Source organism: Podarcis gaigeae (assembly GCF_964106915.1).
Source record: "Podarcis gaigeae genome assembly, chromosome: 17".
Classification (NCBI taxonomy): domain Eukaryota; kingdom Metazoa; phylum Chordata; class Lepidosauria; order Squamata; family Lacertidae; genus Podarcis; species Podarcis gaigeae.
The window spans coordinates 31,252,343-31,272,147 of NC_139694.1; the positions used below are offsets into that span (position 1 = coordinate 31,252,343).

At 43.1% G+C, this 19,805-nt stretch overlaps 2 pseudogenes across 3 annotated transcripts in view; both read right to left on the reverse strand.

Annotated features, from left to right (window-relative positions):
* Positions 1 to 4,403, reverse strand: part of LOC310834958 (beta-1,3-galactosyltransferase 2 pseudogene) — a 40,964-nt pseudogene extending 36,561 nt beyond the window's left edge. Inside the window, exon 1 of the transcript XR_014568628.1 lies at positions 4,292 to 4,403. The product of XR_014568628.1 is annotated as a beta-1,3-galactosyltransferase 2 pseudogene (transcript). The remainder of the gene's footprint in view (positions 1 to 4,291) is intronic.
* Positions 1,166 to 14,081, reverse strand: LOC310834960 (beta-1,3-galactosyltransferase 1 pseudogene; annotated as a pseudogene). Of its 2 annotated transcripts, none has more exons than XR_014568632.1 (2): positions 13,494 to 14,081; positions 1,166 to 2,399 (listed from the first exon to the last, which is right to left on the reverse strand). The product of XR_014568632.1 is annotated as a beta-1,3-galactosyltransferase 1 pseudogene (transcript). The 2 variants fall into 2 exon arrangements; XR_014568633.1 differs by lacking the exon at positions 13,494 to 14,081 and adding an exon at positions 5,420 to 5,455.
* Between the last annotated feature and the right edge of the window lie 5,724 nt (positions 14,082 to 19,805).

The window sequence follows — 19,805 nt, forward strand, 5'->3', positions numbered from 1 at the left end:
GTCTAAACTTAACGGGACTTTCTCTCCTCTTAGGCAAAGATCACAAGACGACCTGGATGGTAGCCAGATTATGTGCCCAGATCATCCTATAGAATAATATAGCTTACTAGGGAAAAGCTGAAGCCGCCCTTTGGGGCGCCTCAGGGTCAGTTTTTATGGTAGCCCAAATCTCCGTGGTACATGTGTATGTATATATCTCAATTTTAACTCATGAGCTATTGCTGCAATCTGCTCTAATTGTATATTTTATCTTTATGAATGCTGTTTTTATTGTTTTTATTTATTATAAATTATCTATCTATCAACATCTCATCCTTCAAAGAGAACAGGGGATGGTTGTGTTAACGTCTTTATGGTGATTCATGTATAAATAATGCTGCGTTGTGTGTTGGGAGAAGCTTTCTGAAAACAAAGATTGTGTGTGTGTGTGTTTATATATATGAAAAAGCAACAGAAGATGGCAAATAAGTCTTTTGCACAACTGGCAACAACCTAAAGAGGCATATCCTATGTGGAGTATGGCTTCCTACTGTGGAGGAAACTTCTACTGATCTGCTTTAAATTATTCTGAAGATGACCAGCCTGCATTTCAATATGTTGGAGCAGGTGAACTCTGCGGACACAAAAATTGTTGAGCTTTTTTTGGTTGCCATATTTCAAGAGGTAAACATGCAGAACATGTATATATATTTTAAAACCCAAAATCCTGAACAATTGCTTTAAAAAGTATAATCCCCCCTGGATGGGCATGTAGGACCCCAAAAAGAGGATATTTCTGGGAAATCCTGGATATATGGCAACCCTATGCCTAGTGCCACACCTGCATGGCCTGAGGGTTGCTCTCTTCCAGTAGGTGAGGTGGTGGCTGTGATGATCTCAAAACTCTGAGGTTGTCAATTTGGCGCATTAGTGGCACAGTGGTCAGTTCAGAGCAGACCAAACAAGTTGCTATGGGCAGCTGCAGAGATTCTACGGGGAGGAGAGCAGTGTGAATGGCAACGAACCACATGGCACGATGAGCATGTTATGTGGGACCAGCTCGCTTCTGAGGGCATAAATACCGATTTTGATAAGCACAGAATCTTCCTTCTTCTCTGAGCCATCCTTCCCTTTCCTCATTGCAATTTGTTGGCATGGATTTGTCCATTGTACAGAAACATGCCAGTCCTCTGTGCCAACTTCTCCACAAGAGGCTGTGTGTCTGTTCACCTCCCTCCCTTTTAACTCTTGCAAGTCTGGTTCTGGTCCTGAAAGCCAGGCCAAATCTGCAGCAGCTCCTCTGGCCCGTAGTGATGCACCACCACCACCTTGGAGAACTTGCACTTCTCATACTTGACTTTGTACACGTTGAAGAGACCCCAGGGGCTATTTGTCACACTGATGCCCAGCTCATGCAGGCAGATTCCCATGAAGACATCTTCATTGTTAATGACCCTGATGGTCTTTGCTACCTGGTAGATCTTCTTGGCCAGATCCGCAGAGAACACATACCCTGGGCCTGCGCAGAAGGGCGGGTAGGTCTCATTGGGGTACACCTCCCGTGGCACATACCACTTGTTGGCCTTTTCACGCATAGGCTTTGCATTCCTATAGATGTGACCTGTCATGTAGTTCTTCTTGGGTGGCAGGTGAGGCTGCAGCAGGTGGGACACCATGTAGTTCACATTGAGAAAGATGTCACTGTCTGCCTTCACCACGTAGGTGGCATTGGGGCAGAACTTGCTTATCCACTCCATGCCCATCAGAGTCTTCAGGGTAAGGTTGTTGTAGGTATCCAGGAAGTCCTGCTGAATAATGTCTTTGTGGATGGAACTCTCCTCTTCCAAAAGGTCCTGGAGCAAGTGTCCAAATTTTGGGTGTACACCCGTCAGAAAGAGACGAAGAATGGAAACCCCAGGCACTGAGCTCTCGTTGCCCCATGTCTGCCGGATGGCCTGCCTCGTGGCAAAATCCTGGGGCTCAGTTATCACCAGCAGGATCAAGAAAGGGCTCCTCTCCCGGCATTTGTTTGGCTCGTTGAGAAGGAACTTATAATCAGTGGAATAGACAACCTCCAAGGGATGCCGCTTGGCCACTGGTGGTGGTGGGGAAATCAGACCAGAGGGCTTGGTCTCCTTTGTCCTCTCCAGTGCAGATTCCCATTCAAATACCATGGCATTTTTAGGATCGCCTGTGGAATCTGGGCCGCCCTTGAGCTTGATGTCGTGCGGTGAGGAAAGCGTCTCAAGAGACTCCCATTTGCTCTTCGCAACAAGTAGGAAAAGGAAAATAGAGCAGAAGAGGACCACAGTGGGCAAATTCTGCAGCTTGGTCACGAGCATCTTCCTGGCACCTTCACTTGCAGACTATGTGGGTGGGGGAGAGATCCTGGCCACCTCTATCCTGTTTCCAAAGACAACCTGCAAAAGAGAAGCCCAGTGAAAGGAAGATGAATTCTGTTCTCTCTCTCTCTCTCTCTCTCTCTCTCTCTCTCTCTCTGTGTGTGTGTGTGTGTGTGTTTGCACGCAGACAAGGGGAGCTTTAGGGATCAGGGTGGGTGCCTGGAGAATCAGTCTGCCAACTGCCAACACACTCAAACCCTGCTCATAACACCTGCCTTCTTGCCCTTGCAGTCTGTTTCTGGAAGGAAAATATGCACTCTCAGGGACTGACATTAATCACTCAACCCATCTATTTACAGTAACTGGATACAGTAAGTGTTAAACTATAAGCCAGACCAGCTTCCTGATGAGGTAATCACCTGGGTGATGAGCCATTAAAGGAAAACAAAGGGAAGGGGCTCTGTCTGAGACAGCAAATGGGTGGGGCCCCTCAATCAGCCTCCCCCAACTAGAAAGTCAAAGTTTGGGGGACTGTGGTGTGAACTAGAGGAAAAGCTGCAGGCTGGAAAGGCACAGAGGCTGAACATGATGTTTGATTTCTGCTGGGATCCACAGCTGTGGCTACTGGAAAAACAATAACTCCATCTTAGGCTCAGGTTATATATATATGTATGTGTCAATTAAGCAAATAAAGACCACACAGTCTCCACTGTGCCTCACTTCCAAAAGGAAACACAAACTCTGGGTAAAGTGCCCAACTGGGTGTGTGCCAGGGTGTCTGGTAAGCTGAAGAGCTTGCACTGATGGAACAATTGCCATTGTGCTACATGGAATTCCTCCCTGTATTTCCAAATTAGGCCAAATTATTATTATTATTATTATTATTATTATTATTATTATTATTATTCCTCTACAATCGTTATCTTGACATACATATTCTGGGTGGGAATAGGACACTCTTAATTTTACTTGCACTGGTGTAGTGATCAGGTGGGATTGCTATGAGGAATTATAACAAATAAAGATTAAGCCATCTGTGTCAGCAATGAAAGCATTGCATTGACTGCGTTTAAACTATTTTGATATGATTCTTGATCAATCTACACCTCTGCATCCCTGTTCCATTTCTCTCTCTTCACAAGTCACGTACACACTTAGACCGGCAGGCGTCCTGGGTCCTCAAAGATAATGGGCAGTTTCGTCAATGTAGCTTTCTTATATATTAATCTTAGGATGTTAATCTTAGGGCCAGGAAACAGGTTTCACATTAAGGTGATAATGGTCACTGTCCTCCTGCCCATCCTTCTTATCATGTGTACTGATTGTTTATAACCTCCGGGGTTGCTGAATATGCTCCTTTGTTGTTTTCATTCATTTACTCCAAAGTATGCATGCCTAACTAGTGTTTATAGTTTAACTTTGTCCCCACTTGGAGTTTGTTTAAATGCTCAGAGGAAATCTGATTGGTTCTTACAGCACTGTGTAAAGGATTCTTTTGCTAATAAAATGGCCTGGTGAGGGGTGTGGGGTACGCACTTCCTCCAAGAGCCTTGTGTTTTATTTTAATCAGGGTCCAGTCCTTTCCTTTGGCCTCAGAACGCAACACACTGGCAAAGCCTGAAAGTGTATTAGCATAGTGGTTCTACCATCCTTGTGCTGGTGCAGCCCCTGTGTTGATGGCTCAAAGGGGTGGAGGTGGAGACATGGTGGAGTTGGCGCAAAGCTCAGTCATGGAGTTACGCTTGCTCAGAGCTTTCTCCCTCCCCCTGCCTTGCTGGCATAAAGCTACAAAAGGTCGGGTACCTGTTAGAACATTCTCTTTAAAATCAATGGGCTGCTCTCCTCTCCATCTCAGGACAGGAGTCCAAATAGTAATAGTTCAATCAATCCCCACCCCTTTCCCTTTTCTTTTTGGTTAATATCCACCCTGAAGAGAAGAATTCTGATGAGCTTAGAAGCTTGCTCATTACTTTCAATCCATCTTAATAAAGGAGCTTTGCTGCTGTCGCTCTTTGGGTTTTATCTCGTGGGCTGCCATGGACCAATAGGTTTGCCTGTATTGCTTTCAGATTCATAGTGATTAATATGTTCTCTTCTCTGGTACCTTGGGTTACGTACGCTTCAGGTTACATACGCTTCAGGTTAAAGACTCCACTAACCCAGAAATACTACCTCCGGTTAAGAACATTGCTTCAGGATGAGAACAGAAATCTTGCTCCGGCAGCACGGCAGCAGCAGGAGGCCCCATTAGCTAAAGTGGTGCTTCAGGTTAAGAACAGTTTCAGGTTAAGAACGGACCTCAGGAACGAATTAAGTACTTAATCCGAGGTATCACTGTATTCATGTTATTTGTTTAAAAGGTTGGGGTTTTTTTGCAGGTCAGTAACCTGGAGGCTCTACTCTTGCTTCAAGAACTTGTTAACCCTATTGTTAAATATAGTTTTTGATAAACTACTTATAGGTCTTAATTACTTGTGAGTGTTTTGCTGAGATCCTTTGCTGCCCTTGCCCTTCTCCAGACTTCATTCTTGGCTTCAGTACAGATTGAGCTGACTTGCCTGTTCTGCTTCTCCACCAGAAGAAGAAACAGCTTTTTGCTGAATATGGAGAAATGGTCCAGGCACACCTGCGCTTTCTTTTGGGTGGTTCCACGTCTTTTTTCTTTCTTTTTTTGCAATTTTGCCAAAAAGCTCAACAAACAACTTCCCCTCAACAAAAACTCAACAACGTTTCCCTCCCCGCAAAATTCAACAACTGCCGCCCCCCAAAGCCACTTCAGCAACTTTTGTGTCCTGATTTCCACTGTTTGAAATATGGCAACCTTAGACTAGGTCTCCTCCAGAGACAGTATAAAAACACAAGGGGCTGTGATATGAGAGACAGAGTGATCAGCCCCCAGCCCACTCACCTGCATACATCTCCTTGTCACCTTTGGTGACCAAGCAGATGGTTAAATAAATACATGCCTGCTCTATGAAACACCTTTGCCATCATCAATTTCAAAGGAAATCTCATTCAGTGCTCCAGGTATTTGTTCTCTCCCTCCTTGAGGGCCTTTCTACCCCTCTCCCATTCTTTTCTCTCAGGTGAGCACTTACCTGCCTGAGGTGCTGTTCACTCAAGGTCACCAGCTGAATACTCCAACTGCATGTCAGCTGCAATTTACCTTTCCCCAGGGAGGGTGTGGCACAAACGGAAGGGACAATGCCTACGTTATCCAGCTAACACAGAGGGGAGGGAGCAGGGACTCTGCTTCTAGGAGAGTCTTTTTTCCAGGACCATTGAGGCACCTGGAAGGACTCAACACTTGCATGCCAATCCCATGCTGAATCTCTCTCTCTCTCTCTCTCTCTCACACACACACACACCCTCAGAACCCAAAGCCAAACACAAGAACAAGATGAAAGGGATACATCCATTTTATACAAATGTATTTTATATAAATGATTATTTTATATAAATTATATACATGTGCCAATGGGTGTTATCATAATGCATATCCTCCTTCATTTCTCCAAATAGGGATGCCCTGTTCATTTATTTATTTATTTATTTATTTACCATTATTATTATTATTATTATTATTATTATTATTATTACTACTACTACTATTCTATTTATACCCTGATCTGGGTGGTTTCCAAATAATAATAATAATAATAATAATAATAATAATAAACATTAAACACAAAATATATGTGTGGATGAAATTTACTTTGGAAGAGAAGTTACCGGTAACTAATGAACAATTAGGATTAAAAGACTGCACCCAGCTTCCGTTTATGCCAATTTCAAGTTTTTAAAAAATAATGATCTTGACCTGAACTCTAGTTGAACTTCGACATAGCACACAGTGAGATTGAACTAGACTTAAAATGGAGGTTAAACCTGAGAAGATTAAAACAAAAAAAATTCCTTCCAGTAGCACCTTAAAGACCAACTAAGTCAGTTCTTGGTATGAGCTATCGTGTGCATGCACACTTCTTATCTGAAGAAGTGTATCTGAAGAAGTGTGCATGCACACGATAGCTCATACCAAGAACTGACTTAGTTGGTCTTTAAGGTGCTACTGGAAGGAATTTTTTTTGTTTTGACTATGGCAGACCAACACGGCTACCTATCTGTACCTGAGAAGATTATAAGGTTAAGAGTAGTTTAAATTTTCCTTCTGGGGAAAAAGACTGGACTGACTCTCTGGAAACTATCTCACTTCTGTGAAAGAGTTTCAGGATCTATTTGACTGTTGAAGACGTTCAACTTAATGTGTGACAACCATGCTCAGGGAAAATATATATTTCTTTGCCTTATTGTCTTATTACTGTGCTACATGTGTCCTGTTGCTAAGAAAGCATGTTGCTATGTGCCTTTTCGCTATGTGTCTTAAGAAAATACAATTACTGCTGTGTTTGCATTCTGAGGTTGGAAATGACAGAAGAAAAAATCTCATTGTTTAAGCAAACCAGCCAGGCCACAATGCAAGAGGATATAATATATGAATTGTATGATTTGTTGTTAGATTTTAAAAGAGAACTGTTTGATCAGTTGAAGTGAGGCCTCTGATCAAGACTTGTATTTTAAAATGAGCTTAAAAAATATATTTGCAGATGCTTCTGTGTTTCATGCCAGGCATAAAGCAGCTGGCTGGGTGCTTTGGTAGTTGTTTGTCTTCCTGCTCAGAGGCCCCTCTGATTTATAACAGTAGCAGGAGACACGTTTCTCTAAGTTGTAAAAGGAAATTACAGGCTGGGAGCAAAAGGTCATACTGACCATAAATATTACAGAATACAATCAAGCTGCAAAAACACAATTAAGAGTTGAAAAATAGTGAGATTTATTGGTTAACAGAAAACAATACTAGGTGCCTCCCATTAGACTTGAGCCATATTTTCATAAGGTTAAAGGGCAAGAGCTAATAGAAAAAGCAGCTGGCTTGAAAGGGGGGTATAAATTTAAGGGGTTGCTTTTGGAAAGTGTTTTTACTAAGTTCCTTTTTACTTTGAAAAGGCCTTTGCTTCTAAAATCTATATATGTTATGTACGAAATATATTGGCTTAAATGTAATTATGCAAAGGATTTAGAAAGTAAGAACTGTTAGATTCTTATGTTAGATTCTTATTTCATTGATGGTGTGTGAGAAGGTGAACCCAAGATCTCTGTTTAAGATAAAAATTTAAAACCATTAGCCATCTGTTTTGGAGTGAATAGGGCAATAGGGCAAAGATGATCTGATAATTAAGGTGCCTTGTTGAGGCAAATGTAAGATATTTGTCTTACCATTTATTGTCTGCCATTTATGGATAGAAGGAAATATAGCTCTTTGTCTCCCATAAAAGGTAATAGGAAATGGGTGTATCTTTTATGATTGGTTCTAGCAAACAGCCAATAGGAATTTCAACCAGGCTGATTGGACAGAGGCAGCCAAAGGAGGAGCAAGGGGGCTGGGCTGAGGAAATATAAGTGCTGGCCATCAGGGCTAGAGTGGGCAGAGCTTTGGTAACCATATACCACTGTGTCTCTCATTTATTTGTCTGACAAATAAATTATTATTTTAATTTCTCTATTGCTGGATTGAATATTTCATTCCAGCTAAGCGTTAACCACAAGCAGGGTGCTACAGAAGGAAGGTGTTAACAAAGCAGCTGTTAAAATTTGGGAAAATACTAATTTAATGTCAGATGCTGTGGGACAATTAATAGAAGCGAATGCACAAAATACCAAGGCAGGAAGGGTAGAGGGACAAAGCTTGAGGAAAATGCAAGGGAAGGTAAGAGTGCTCCAAAATAAAAATGGTACCTCATGTGAAATGATCTGGGAGGCTCTGACTGTGATAGAGAAGAAACAGGAAGGGAGGGCAAAAAGGATAAAAGGTTTATGTAGTTGCAATGTAAAATAATTAAGTAGGCCTGGGAAAAGATTGGAAAGGAATGTGTAAAATGATTGTTGTTAAAAAAAAACCCCTGAAGTTATGATATTGAGATGTATAGGTTTTGATGGACTTATTCAACGAAAGTCTTTGTTCCTGTACTTAAGAGTGGACGCCAGGCCAAGACCAGTCAGTTCCTACAGGAAGAAGCCTCTGCCTAAGAAGATAAAGAAGATTGGCAAAATAAACTACTGAACTAAGCAGGACAAATCAGTTAACTTGAAACCCTAGAAAGAAAAGAAGACTTTGAATTAAAAGGGGAGGGGCAAATGTTTAATGCATATTTTTTAAGCTTGGTGTATAGATTTTTGGAGGGACGCGGGTGGTGCTGTGGGTTAAACCACAGAGCCTAGGACTTGCCGATCAAAAGGTCGGCGGTTTGAATCCCCGCGACGGAGTGAGCTCCCGTTGCTCGGTCCCTGCTCCTGCCCACCAAGCAGTACGAAAGCATGTCAAAGTGCAAGTAGATAAATAGGTACTGCTCCAGCAGGAAGGTAAACAGCGTTTCCATGCGCTGCTCTGGTTCGCCAGAAGCGGCTTAGTAATGCTGTACACCAGCTCCCTTGGCCAGTAAAGTGAGATGAGTGCTGCAACCCCAGAGTTGGCCACGACTGGACCTAATGGTCAGGGGTCCCTTTACCTTTACCTATAGATTTTTACGTTAGCATAACTTCTAAAAGTTCTAAACTTCTAAAAGTCACTTGTAACAAGATGAAGAAGGTTTAAAATTGGATTATTAAGAATATAAGGTTTTTAAGGACGTGCGTGAACGAGTACTAAACAATGGAAGCAAGAGGGGGAGTGGAGGGAAGTCAGGCAAAATCATGGTTAAAAAATATGTTTATTGTTATTTTTATTTATTTTTGGAAAATTAATAAAACGTTACCCTCCCCAAAAAAACTTCCCTATACTTAGCTGCCTTCAGATGTCTTCTAAAGGTTGTCAGTTACAGTGGTACCTTGGTTTTTGAGTGTCTCGGAAGCAGAACGTTTCGGTTTTTGAATGCCGAAAACTCAGAAGTAAATGCTTCCCTTTTCGAACGCGCCTCGGAAGTCAAACGGCTTCCACTGTGTTTTTTAAATTTTCTCCATTGACTTTGCAGACTGCAAAGTCTGCAACCTTAGCACCTCAGTTGTCAAACATTTCGGAAGTTGAACGGTCTTCCGAAAAGGATTGCCTTCAACAACTGAACTACCACTGTACTTATCTCCTTGGCTCAGGGGTCGCATAACTCCATACCCTCCAACATTTCTCTGATGAAAATAGGGATGTCTTAAGGAAAAGGGGGACATTCCAAGATCAAATCAGAAACCAGGATGGCTTCTGTAAATCCAGGACTCTCCCTGGAAAATATGAACATAGTTGAGGGTCTGCATAATGCTGTATCCCAAAGCAATCATAATATGAAATATGCATTCCAAACAAGTTGTGCTTGAAAAGACCAGGATAGGTAACAGAACTGGAGGTGCCCATTACTCAGCAACAAAACAAATATGACGTTATCCAAGCAATGAAAATTTCCCATGAAAATCAAGGGGATTTTCTGCCTGAAGCAAAGGGCAAGAAGATGCCATCTTCCACTTCATGTATAAAAGCTCAGCAGACCATTGAATCTGATTTACACATCCTCCATTGCACCTTGAGGTCAGTGGCCCAGTTTAGTGGGTGCAGGACAGGCAGCCCAGCATAGAAACACAGAGAACTTTCTCCACTAACAGACCCTCCATATTTCCGCCTGAGGCAGCTGCCTCACTCTTTCCTCATGGCAGGGCCGGACTTACTTTTGAGTCAGATGTGCAATATACAACAAAGGGGTAAATAAGCCCACCTGTTTATTCCCTCCCCCCAGTAGATTTTATTAAAGCTTAAAGGAACATATACAAATGTTAATATCAACTTCAAAATAACTTTTTACAATGCAAAAAAGCATGAAAAACACTAATATAAATAAAAACAAAAATAAAGGAAGAAGAAAGAAAAAGAGAGAGAAAGTGAAGGGGAAGGATTCTGATTCTTCATATGTCAGGTATATGTATATATAGTATATTCAAAACATGCGCTCCAAAGTAACCCCCAACTATTCCACTTATAAAACAATATTTTATTTGTTCCACAACCCAGATATCACAAATTCAAGCCTACCAACCTCTGGCTAGAATAATGTGGAACTTTACTTCATAAGCTATCCATTCTTAAGGAAATCAGCCCTGAGTGTTCACTGGAAGGACAGATCGTGAAGCTGAGGCTCCAAGACTTTGGCCACCTCACGAGAAGAGAAGACTTCCTGGAAAAGACCCTGATGTTGGGAAAGATGGAGGGCACAAAGAGAAGGGGACAACAGAGGACGAGATGGTTGGACAGTGTTCTCGAAGCTACCAGCATGAGTTTAACCAAACTGTGGGAGGCAGTGGAAGACAGGAGTGCCTGGCGTGCTCTGGTCCATGGGGTCACGAAGAGTTGGACACGACTAAACAACAAATTATTTCATAAGAAGTTTGTTGTGAACCAAATCCCTCCCCCCTCATTTAGGGCTTATTCTGGCTTGAATTTCATTGGGGCTCATCCATCACACAGCCCAGGCCTATTTTGCACACCTTTCTCAATTATTTTTTGAATCCGTACTTTTCTGCAAAACACTGCAGCATTCTTAGAGTCCTTTGGAGGGTATTTCTCTAAGTGCTCTGACACCTCAGAGGTCACTTGGTAAAAATGGGTTGGTTGAGGATTCAGCTGAAACCAATCCTACCTTGAAGCACACTAAAAATCAATTAACCACCACTTTCCAGAACAAAGAGCTGCCCAGTTTTAAATATTGAGGATGAGAGACTGCATCAAGTGGAGAAACTGGAGCATCATCTGAGTTTCTCAGACCCTCCAAGTGTCCCTATGTTCCAGGGACGTCCCTGATTTAGAAAAGCCATCCTGGTTTCTGATTTTATCCCAGAATGTCCTGCTTTTCCTTAGGATGTCCCTATTTTCATTGTAGATATGTTGGAGGGGATGGAGTTATCCGACCACTGAGCCATCTGAAGGCAATTCTGTATATGGAAGGTTTTTTGTGGGGTATAAATAGTAAAATTATCGTTATGGAATGGGACGTCCCTATTTTCATCAGAGAAATGTTGGAAGGTATGGTTTCTGCCAGTTTTCAACTTCTAGTCACCCCCACAAGAGTTAGGGTACACTTTCTCTGTGGCTTGGCTGAAAGAATAAAGACACTAATGTGAGATTAAGTAAGATGTGATTCATTTAAACATATACCAGTAATTCTCCCGGACCAGAACACATTCGTTTAACGATGTGAGGTTTATTATGCAGACACCACATTCAAGACAATAAAAATAAAATAAAACATTTGTTCTTGCTTCCTGTACTTGCCCTAATTGGCAGACTATATTTGGCCACAGAATACCTTTAACGCAAAACGAAGCAATTACGAGTCCTGCCTCATAATGGGGTGAGAGTTCCATAGTTTGAAGTGAAGAAGTACTTTCTTTTATCTGTCCTAAATCTTCCAACATTCAGCTTCACTGAAAGTCCACAAGTTCAAATGTTATTAGAGAGGCATAAAAGGCTTTGTCAATCTGCTTTCTCTATGCTATGCATAATTTTTATAAACTGCTGGAAGGAGCAGGTCTACAGCTTGAGGGTACTTCTGAATTGGACCCTGTCACTCAGGAGCAATCACAATTGGTAAAACTTGGAATAAAAAGGAAGAAACCTTGCAAGAATTGACATCTTCGCTGTGGTGATGCATCCAAGGCATGAGAGATTTAGATTCCCCCTAGTTTAGTGGTGGACATGTGAAAAGATGGGGGGGGGGGGAAGGGATATGATTTATAACGAATTGAAAAAAATATTTAAATATACCTTCGCAAAAAAACAAGAAGCTTTTCTGCTGGGGATGACAGGTGATGAATTAAGAAAGGCAGATCATAGACTATTTATGTACACTATGACTGCTGCCAGAATCTTAGTAGCCCAAAAATGGAAATACCAACACTAATGGAGTGGCAGACAAAAATGGTTGAATATGTAGAATTAGCAAAACTGACCCACAGGATCCGTAACCAGAGGAAACAAAGTTCAAAAAGGAATGGAGTAAATATATGTTGAATATATAGGTAATAACTGTAGAAGTTTAAAGACTGTAGCAGGATTAAAATAAGTCTTGTAGAATGTAATTAAAAATCTGTGAAAGAGAAAATTAAATACGAAAGCCAGATGAAGGGAGGGAGGGAAGTCCATGTGGGATAGAGCGTGTAGTAAATAAGTAGAAATGTGATTGTTTGAACTTTAGAGTATTAATTTTGTTTGTATATGTTATAGAAAATTCAATAAAAATGATTTTTTTTAAAAAATATTTCCCCTAGTTTTCATTTTCTGTTTGCTCTGCCAGAGCAAGAGAGCAAAATTTATTTTCTTTACAGATACATGATACTTCAATTATCAAAGGGAGACGTTGAAGCTAGCTAAGTTGCAAATCAGATTTTGCTTCATTAGTCTAATTCTCCCCAAACTTCAGGCATCATTTCCTCTGGGTTGGACAAGAAAAGCACAATTTCATGTGGGAACAAAGTGATTGTGTGGACTTTAACCTTGTATATCAACACTCCAAAACTTTACGTTGTGTTTTATTGATGCTGTTTAGGGTTCGATGGGAAGAGCAAATAATAGTTCGATGGGAAGAGCAAATAATAGTGGATAAACAATAAAACAGTAGCCGGGTGATGTTGCTCCGGCCTCATGAGGAGCCTCTTCAGTGGGGCTGGTGAGTGTGGGCCTCACCCCCTAGGCTACATGGACAGGGCCTTGCAGGGAACGGCCTCCATGCCTCACAGCCAGGCGATGTTCCTCTGGCCTCATGAAGGCAGCCTTGTTTAGGGAAGTTTTTCATGCCTGTTGTTTTAATATATTTTTAACCTTCTGTTGGAAGCTGCTCAGAGTGACTTGGGCAACCCAGCCAGATGGGTGGGGTAGGTAGGTAGGTAGGTAGGTAGGTAGAAATAAATAAATAAATAAACAAATAAATAAATAAATAAATAAATAAATAAATTCTACCCAGCCGGATGGGCAGGGTAGAAATAATAAATTATTATTATTATTATTATTATTATTATTATTATTATTAGCCTCTTCAATAGGGCTGGTGAGTGTGGGCCCTGCCCCTAGGCCAGGTGGAGAGGACCTTGCAGGGAGTGGCCTTCACACACACAGCCAGGCGATGTTCTTCTGGCCTCATGAGGGGCCTCTTCAGTAGGGCTGGTGAGTTTGGGCCTCGCCCCCTAGGCCAAGTGGAAAGGGCTTTGCCGGGAGCGGCCTTCATGTATCACAGCCAGGCGATAGTTAAACGTTCGGAAAAAGTCAGAAGCCCAAGACAGTATAAGTTCCTTAACAACGTTTATTCAACATGGTCAGTGACAATGGCTCACTCATAGGAAAACAAAACCCAAACGCACAGGACTACACAATAAAAGCCCCCACATGAACTGACCGTTGACAGTTGACAGTTGAAAGTTGAAAGTGCATGCGCTTACTTGCCATTAGAACGTTGGTCTACCAACGCTTATACGATTGGTTAGAAAGCGCCTTGTAACATAAAAAGTGTTAAACCCAATACATAACAGTGATGTTCCTCTGGCCCCATGAGGAGCGTCTTTTATAGGGCTGGGTGAGTGTGGGCCTTACCCCCTAGACCAGGTGGAAAGGGCCTTGTGGGGAGCAGCCTTCATGCCTCACAACCGGGCGATGTTCCTCTGGCCTCGTGAGGAGCCTCTTCAGTAGAACAGAGGAATGGGAGCTCACCCCTTCATGTGCATTCAATCTGCCAACCTTCTGACCGGAAGCCCAAGAGGCTCAGTGGTTTAGACTGTAGCCTTTCTAGGCCCTTTTAACCATGGGTAGGAAAGTGTTGCACCTGGGTAGGGACGAAAAGAGTCAAAACAACACCAAGTGGTTAAATCCAGAGAAAGAGCTTTATTCTGCCATCCTGGGGGAGGGGGGCAGAGGAGCAAGTGTGATAGATTCACAAAACAAGCACAAGTTCACAGCCATTTGCACAGAGTATATATTCCCCCTCCAGTTCCCTCCCCTTTCTCCTCCTTCTGAAAAGTTCTGCCCCATGTGTCTCCTGAGCATGAACAGAAAGTTCCTGTCTCGGGACTATTTTGGACTCCTCCCAGGAAAGGGGGTGAGAAACCAAAGGGGGTAGGTGTTGGGATACTGCCAGGGAGACAAAGGCCATCATGTCCCCACGCTGCCTCCGGACGATCAATCGACCTCCCGTAGAAACGCAGTATCAGTCAATTAGCGACAAAAGCCTCAGAAACAGCTTTCCACATTCCAAGGACTGATGCACGCTCTATCAGCAGAGTTCGTACAACGAAAGGTGCACCCAGGAGAGCATTATTTACAACTTTATTCAGTGTTGGTCAGAACAAAGAAAAAACATGACTGCCTGCTTCGATGTCCAGGCGCAGAGAGAGAAAATGAAAGCATATACAAAACATAAACTTCCTGTGAACAGGAAATACGCAGGCTGTGACACAACAAACTGCTCCCTTTTTAAGGTGGAACGGAAATATCCTAACAGTAGGAACCTTGTGATTCAGGACATTTCTTTTTCTCTTTCTCCATTGGCATAGTTTCTGGAAAGAAAGTTGCAATCTGTTTTAACAAGGCCACTGGCCTGAGAAACAAAAGACACTGTTCACAAAGACACTGTTCTCCACCTTGTTGCACAGAAAGATGCTGAACTAGAAACTTTAGTCCTGGGGGGGGGGGGGACTTTGAGAATGCAGTTTGAAAAGTGCTTGAGGCGAGGCTTTGAGGCCTGGCTGGGGGGGGGATTCACAAACGGTTTTAGGGTAACCCCTGCAGCGGGGTGCGCTCCCGCTGCTCGGTCCCAGCGCCTGTCAACCTAGCAGTTCGAAAGCACCTCCGGGTGCAAGTAGATAAATAGGGACCGCTTACCAGCGGGAAGGTAAACGGCGTTTCCATGTGCGGCTCTGGCTCGCCAGATGCAGCTTTGTCACGCTGGCCACGTGACCCGGAAGTGTCTTCGGACAGCGCTGGCCCCTGGCCTCTTAAGTGAGATGGGCGCACAACCCCAGAGTCTGGCAAGACTGGCCCGTACGGGCAGGGGTACCTTTACCTTTTAACTGTTCCCACAGTGCAACGCATCTTCCTTTTCTAGACCAGATAGGAACCATCAGCCAGGATTGCCAGGCAAATGCCTTCTGTTGTCTCTATCCCAGAGAAGGTGCCTGCCTCAATTGTTCCTGCAACGTCCCAAAGATGGCTGTGGCATAGCTTCTCCCTGAAATACCCATGTGGACATCCATGAACATATATGTCACTGCACTTTTGTTTGAAGTGCTGCAACTCAGCAACCTAAACAGAGGAAGATGGAAACATTTTCTAGATTCCCTGTTTAGCATCATTATTTGCCGCTGAAGATGTTTCATGAAGCTTCTCACACATTGTGACGGACTTGAAAGCTCCTTGAGGAAAAGAAACATTGGCAGTCATGGAAGAGAAGTAAACGTGCTCCCACCTGATGCCTGATTTTGCCACTAGGTGTTGCTATGGCATCAGAAAATAGACTGCTCTTCTCGCCTCTTTCCCCCTTTAGGAAAATGCCCTCCATCAACTTACTTCAGTTTGTCTTGGATGCCTACATTTTTTAGGAAAGTGGTGGTTAATTGATTTTTAGTGTGCTTCAAGGTAGGGTTGGTTCCAGCTGAATCCTCATCCAACCAATTTTTACCAAGTGACCTCTGAGGTGCCAGAGCACTTAGAGAAATAACCTCCAAAGGTCTCTAAGAATGCTGCAGTGTTTTGCAGACAAGCACGGATTCAAAAAATAATTGAGAAAGGTGTGCAAAATAGGCCTGGGCTGTGTGATGGATGAGCCCCAATGTATTTCAAGCCAGAATAAGCCCTAAATGAGGGGGGAGGGATTTGGTTCACAACAAACTTCTTATGAAGTAATTTGTTGTTTAGTCGTGTCCGACTCTTCGTGACCCCATGGACGACAGTACGCCAGGCACTCCTGTCTTCCACTGCCTCCCGCAGTTAGGTCAAACTCATGCTGGTAGCTTCGAGAACACTGTCCAACCATCTTGTCCTCTGTCGTCCCCTTCTCCTTGTGCCCTCAATCTTTCCCAACATCAGGGTCTTTTCCAGGGAGTCTTCTCTTCTCGTGAGGTGGCCAAAGTATTGGAGCCTCAGCTTCAGGATCTGTCCTTCCAGTGAGCACTCAGGGCTGATTTCCTTAAGAATGGATAGCTTATGAAGTAAAGTTCCCCATTATAAGGAACTTATTCTAGCCGGAAGTTGGTGGGCTTGAATTTGTGATATCTGGGTTTGTGGACCGAATAAAATATTGTTTTATAAGTGGAATAGTTGGGGGTTACCTTGGAGCGCATGTTTTGAATATTTTTTTTATATAGCTGACAGACGAATAATAATAATAATAATAATAATAACAATTTATTATTTATACCCGCCCATCTGGCTGGGTTTCTCCAGACACTCGGGGCGGCTTCCAACAAAACACTAAAATACAATAACCTATTAAACATTAAAAGCTTCCCTAAACAGGGCTGCCTTCAGATGTCTTCTAAAAGTTTGGCAGTTATTTTTCTCTTTGACATCTGGTGGGAGGGCATTCCACAGGGCGGGTGCCACTACCAAGAAGGCCCTCTGCCTGGTTCCCTGTAACTTGGCTTCTCACAGCGAGGGAACCGCCAGTAGAATCAGAATCTCTCCCCTTCACTCTCTCTCTCTTTTTCTTTTTCTTTCTTCTTCCTTTGTTTTTTGTTTTAATTTAGATTAGAGTTTTTCATGCTTTTTTGCATTGTAAAAAGTTATTTTGTGGTTGATATTAACATTTGTACATGTTCTTTTAAGCTTTAATAAAATCTACTGGGGGTGGGGAATAAATGGGTGGGCTTATTTACCCCTTTGTTGTATTTTGCACATCTGACTCAACAGTAATCAAGACCCGCCCTGCCATAAGGAAAGAGTGAGGATTTATTGTCTTTATTGCCCAGTAAAGTTGACTCAGAGGAATCAGTTCCAAATTCTGAGCAGTGCTTACAGAGCAGGCGCTCTCTGATATACAATTCTTAAGGCATGAATACGCATAAGCTTCTGTCCAATCCTAGAATTACACATTCTACTAATTATACATTCTACTACTACTCTAATTGCATATGCATTAGAGGCAGAACAAAGACTCTTAGTATCACCTTGCAGCATTTGAAGGAAAGTGGGCCTTATTATGCATACACTCTGGTTTGTGGTAAACAAGATAAGGAGTAAGGCATTTCCGGGTACCTTAAGGACAGAATTTTTCCTGATACAATGGGGCAATCTTTATTGCAAAGGAAATTGGCTAGAGGCCTTTGCTTCAATTGTAACTTTTATTTTGAGTCTATTCTGAGTCTAATTTAGGCCAATATTAGCAATGGATAGCCCTCTTCCTTTAGTCTTGATTTTTAACCAGCTGGTGTCTTTCAATAAAGCAAGTCCATAATTGTAATTCCATTAAGTTGAACGTCTTCAACAGTCAAATTCTGAAACTCTTTCACAGAAGTGAGATAGTTTCCAGAGAGTCAGTCCAGTCTTTTTCCCCAGAAGGGAAAATTTAAAGTACTCTTGTAGCAAGGATTTTTAAAGTACCTGTGACCCACTCAAATTGTGTCCAAGAATTGACAGACGCAGCAGTGGTATTTTATTGCTGAGCAATAATGACCCAGTGGAATGGTTTCCAAAGGCGTCGTAGCTCTAGCGCCCTGAGGCTTTATAGCGCCCTGAGTACATACATCATAAAACATGACATAATCATATACAATCGCATATTGCAGCAAAAATAAAACCAATGAGCACATGCATAAATCTTGCCCTTGACCATGTAAAGAATTCCTCCCAACTTCTGCTTTCCCCAGATGGTACATCAGCCTGACCTTTCCCCTGATTTATAGTAAGAAAGGAGAAAAGAAACTTATTCGCCCCTTACTGTATTGATAACCCTCCTACACAACATCTGTTATAAACGGGGACATTGTGGTTAGTGTTTTCCTGTTTTTAGCGGCTGAGGAGCTTGCCTGGACGGAGGAAATGGCCAGCACACCAGATTTATTGCTTCCTACTATGTTTGGGTGCATTAGAAGAACAAGGGGAGAGAAATGAGGCAGAGGTCATTTTGGAGTTCTAAATTCTAAGCATTTCGCTCTTAGCTCTGCAGAAGCCTTCATGATTCAAACACCCTTCGTATACATGAATATATAGAAATCATCGGAGGGCCCCTAGGGGTGCATTGGAAGATGGCCGACAATACCATCTCTCCGGCTCACATGAGGTAATTAAGCGGCTGATATGGGAGTATGCAACCTCCCTTGTTACCCCAAGGGAATGGGGAACACTGCCTCACCTGCGGTTGCCATAAATCACCCCCAAGTTCGAAAGAAGGGGGTGAGGGCACAAGGCGCACAGCACCCGTGTGGGTCGGCTCTCCCGGACGCTGTCTCTGATCGCAGCAGCTCAAAATAAACAATTAGAGAGAAGCAAATGCACATATTTCGAGTGAAGAACGGGAGTATAGACTGCTAATTAAAGTGACCTCTGTGAAGTGGAGCGACGGGTTGGATTCAACAGGAATAAATCAAGAAGAAGACACATCAAAGGTTCGGTATGTCGGAACGGGACGGAATGGGGGGACTTTTCTTTTTTTACCTTATGTGATTACCTAACAATCCCCCCCCCGAAGAATCGTTGCAATTACTGATTATAAGCGGGAGGATTAAGAACTGTGTGGAAATGAATTACTAATCAAAGACATGGCTTGTGAAATATTTGGAAAGGAATGAAAGGCCTTTGGAATGATGCAGTTATAAAAGGAGACTCATTAGGAGGCAGGCCTGGCGGCAAGATTTACGATCGAGGGGGAGGAGACCATGGTTTTGTTATTATATCGGACTGTGAGTTTCACCTGGCAGAACCCCCTAAGAGAGGAGAGAGTGCAGGCCTGTGAGGATTAAAGGGCAGACTTTAAGAATGTTTTGTACGGAAGTGCTGAAATGGCGTCTGTCTGTTTGAATATGGCTCTTGGAGGAACGGAAAATTCACACAGGATATAACAACATTTGTTTTCAACCCGCTTGGGAGACTATCAGAGGTCACAAAGAAAGGAATATATGATAATGTCAGGGTTTCAGGGACAGAGAGCGAGGGGGAGGGGTCCCAGGGCGACGAGGAAGAGGACGACGATGACCCGAGGTTGTCAGTGAGTCCGTCAAGTGAATCCGAGGATTCCCAAAAGGGAGCCCCCCTGGTCAGGCCAAGGGGCAGTAGAGAGGGAAGCAGTCAGAAGCAGGGGAACGAAGAGGGAATCCCCAGTGGGGGTTGGAGATCGGGACCGGCCTCTCCGTCGGAACGGAGTGAAGGGGGTGGAGTTACCAGTGTGTCAGAAAGAGCAGAACAGGGAGCAGAGAGGGGAAGGAGTTCGGAGCAGAACGTCCTGCCGGAAGGGGAGGAGTGTAGTACCGAGAGTAGCG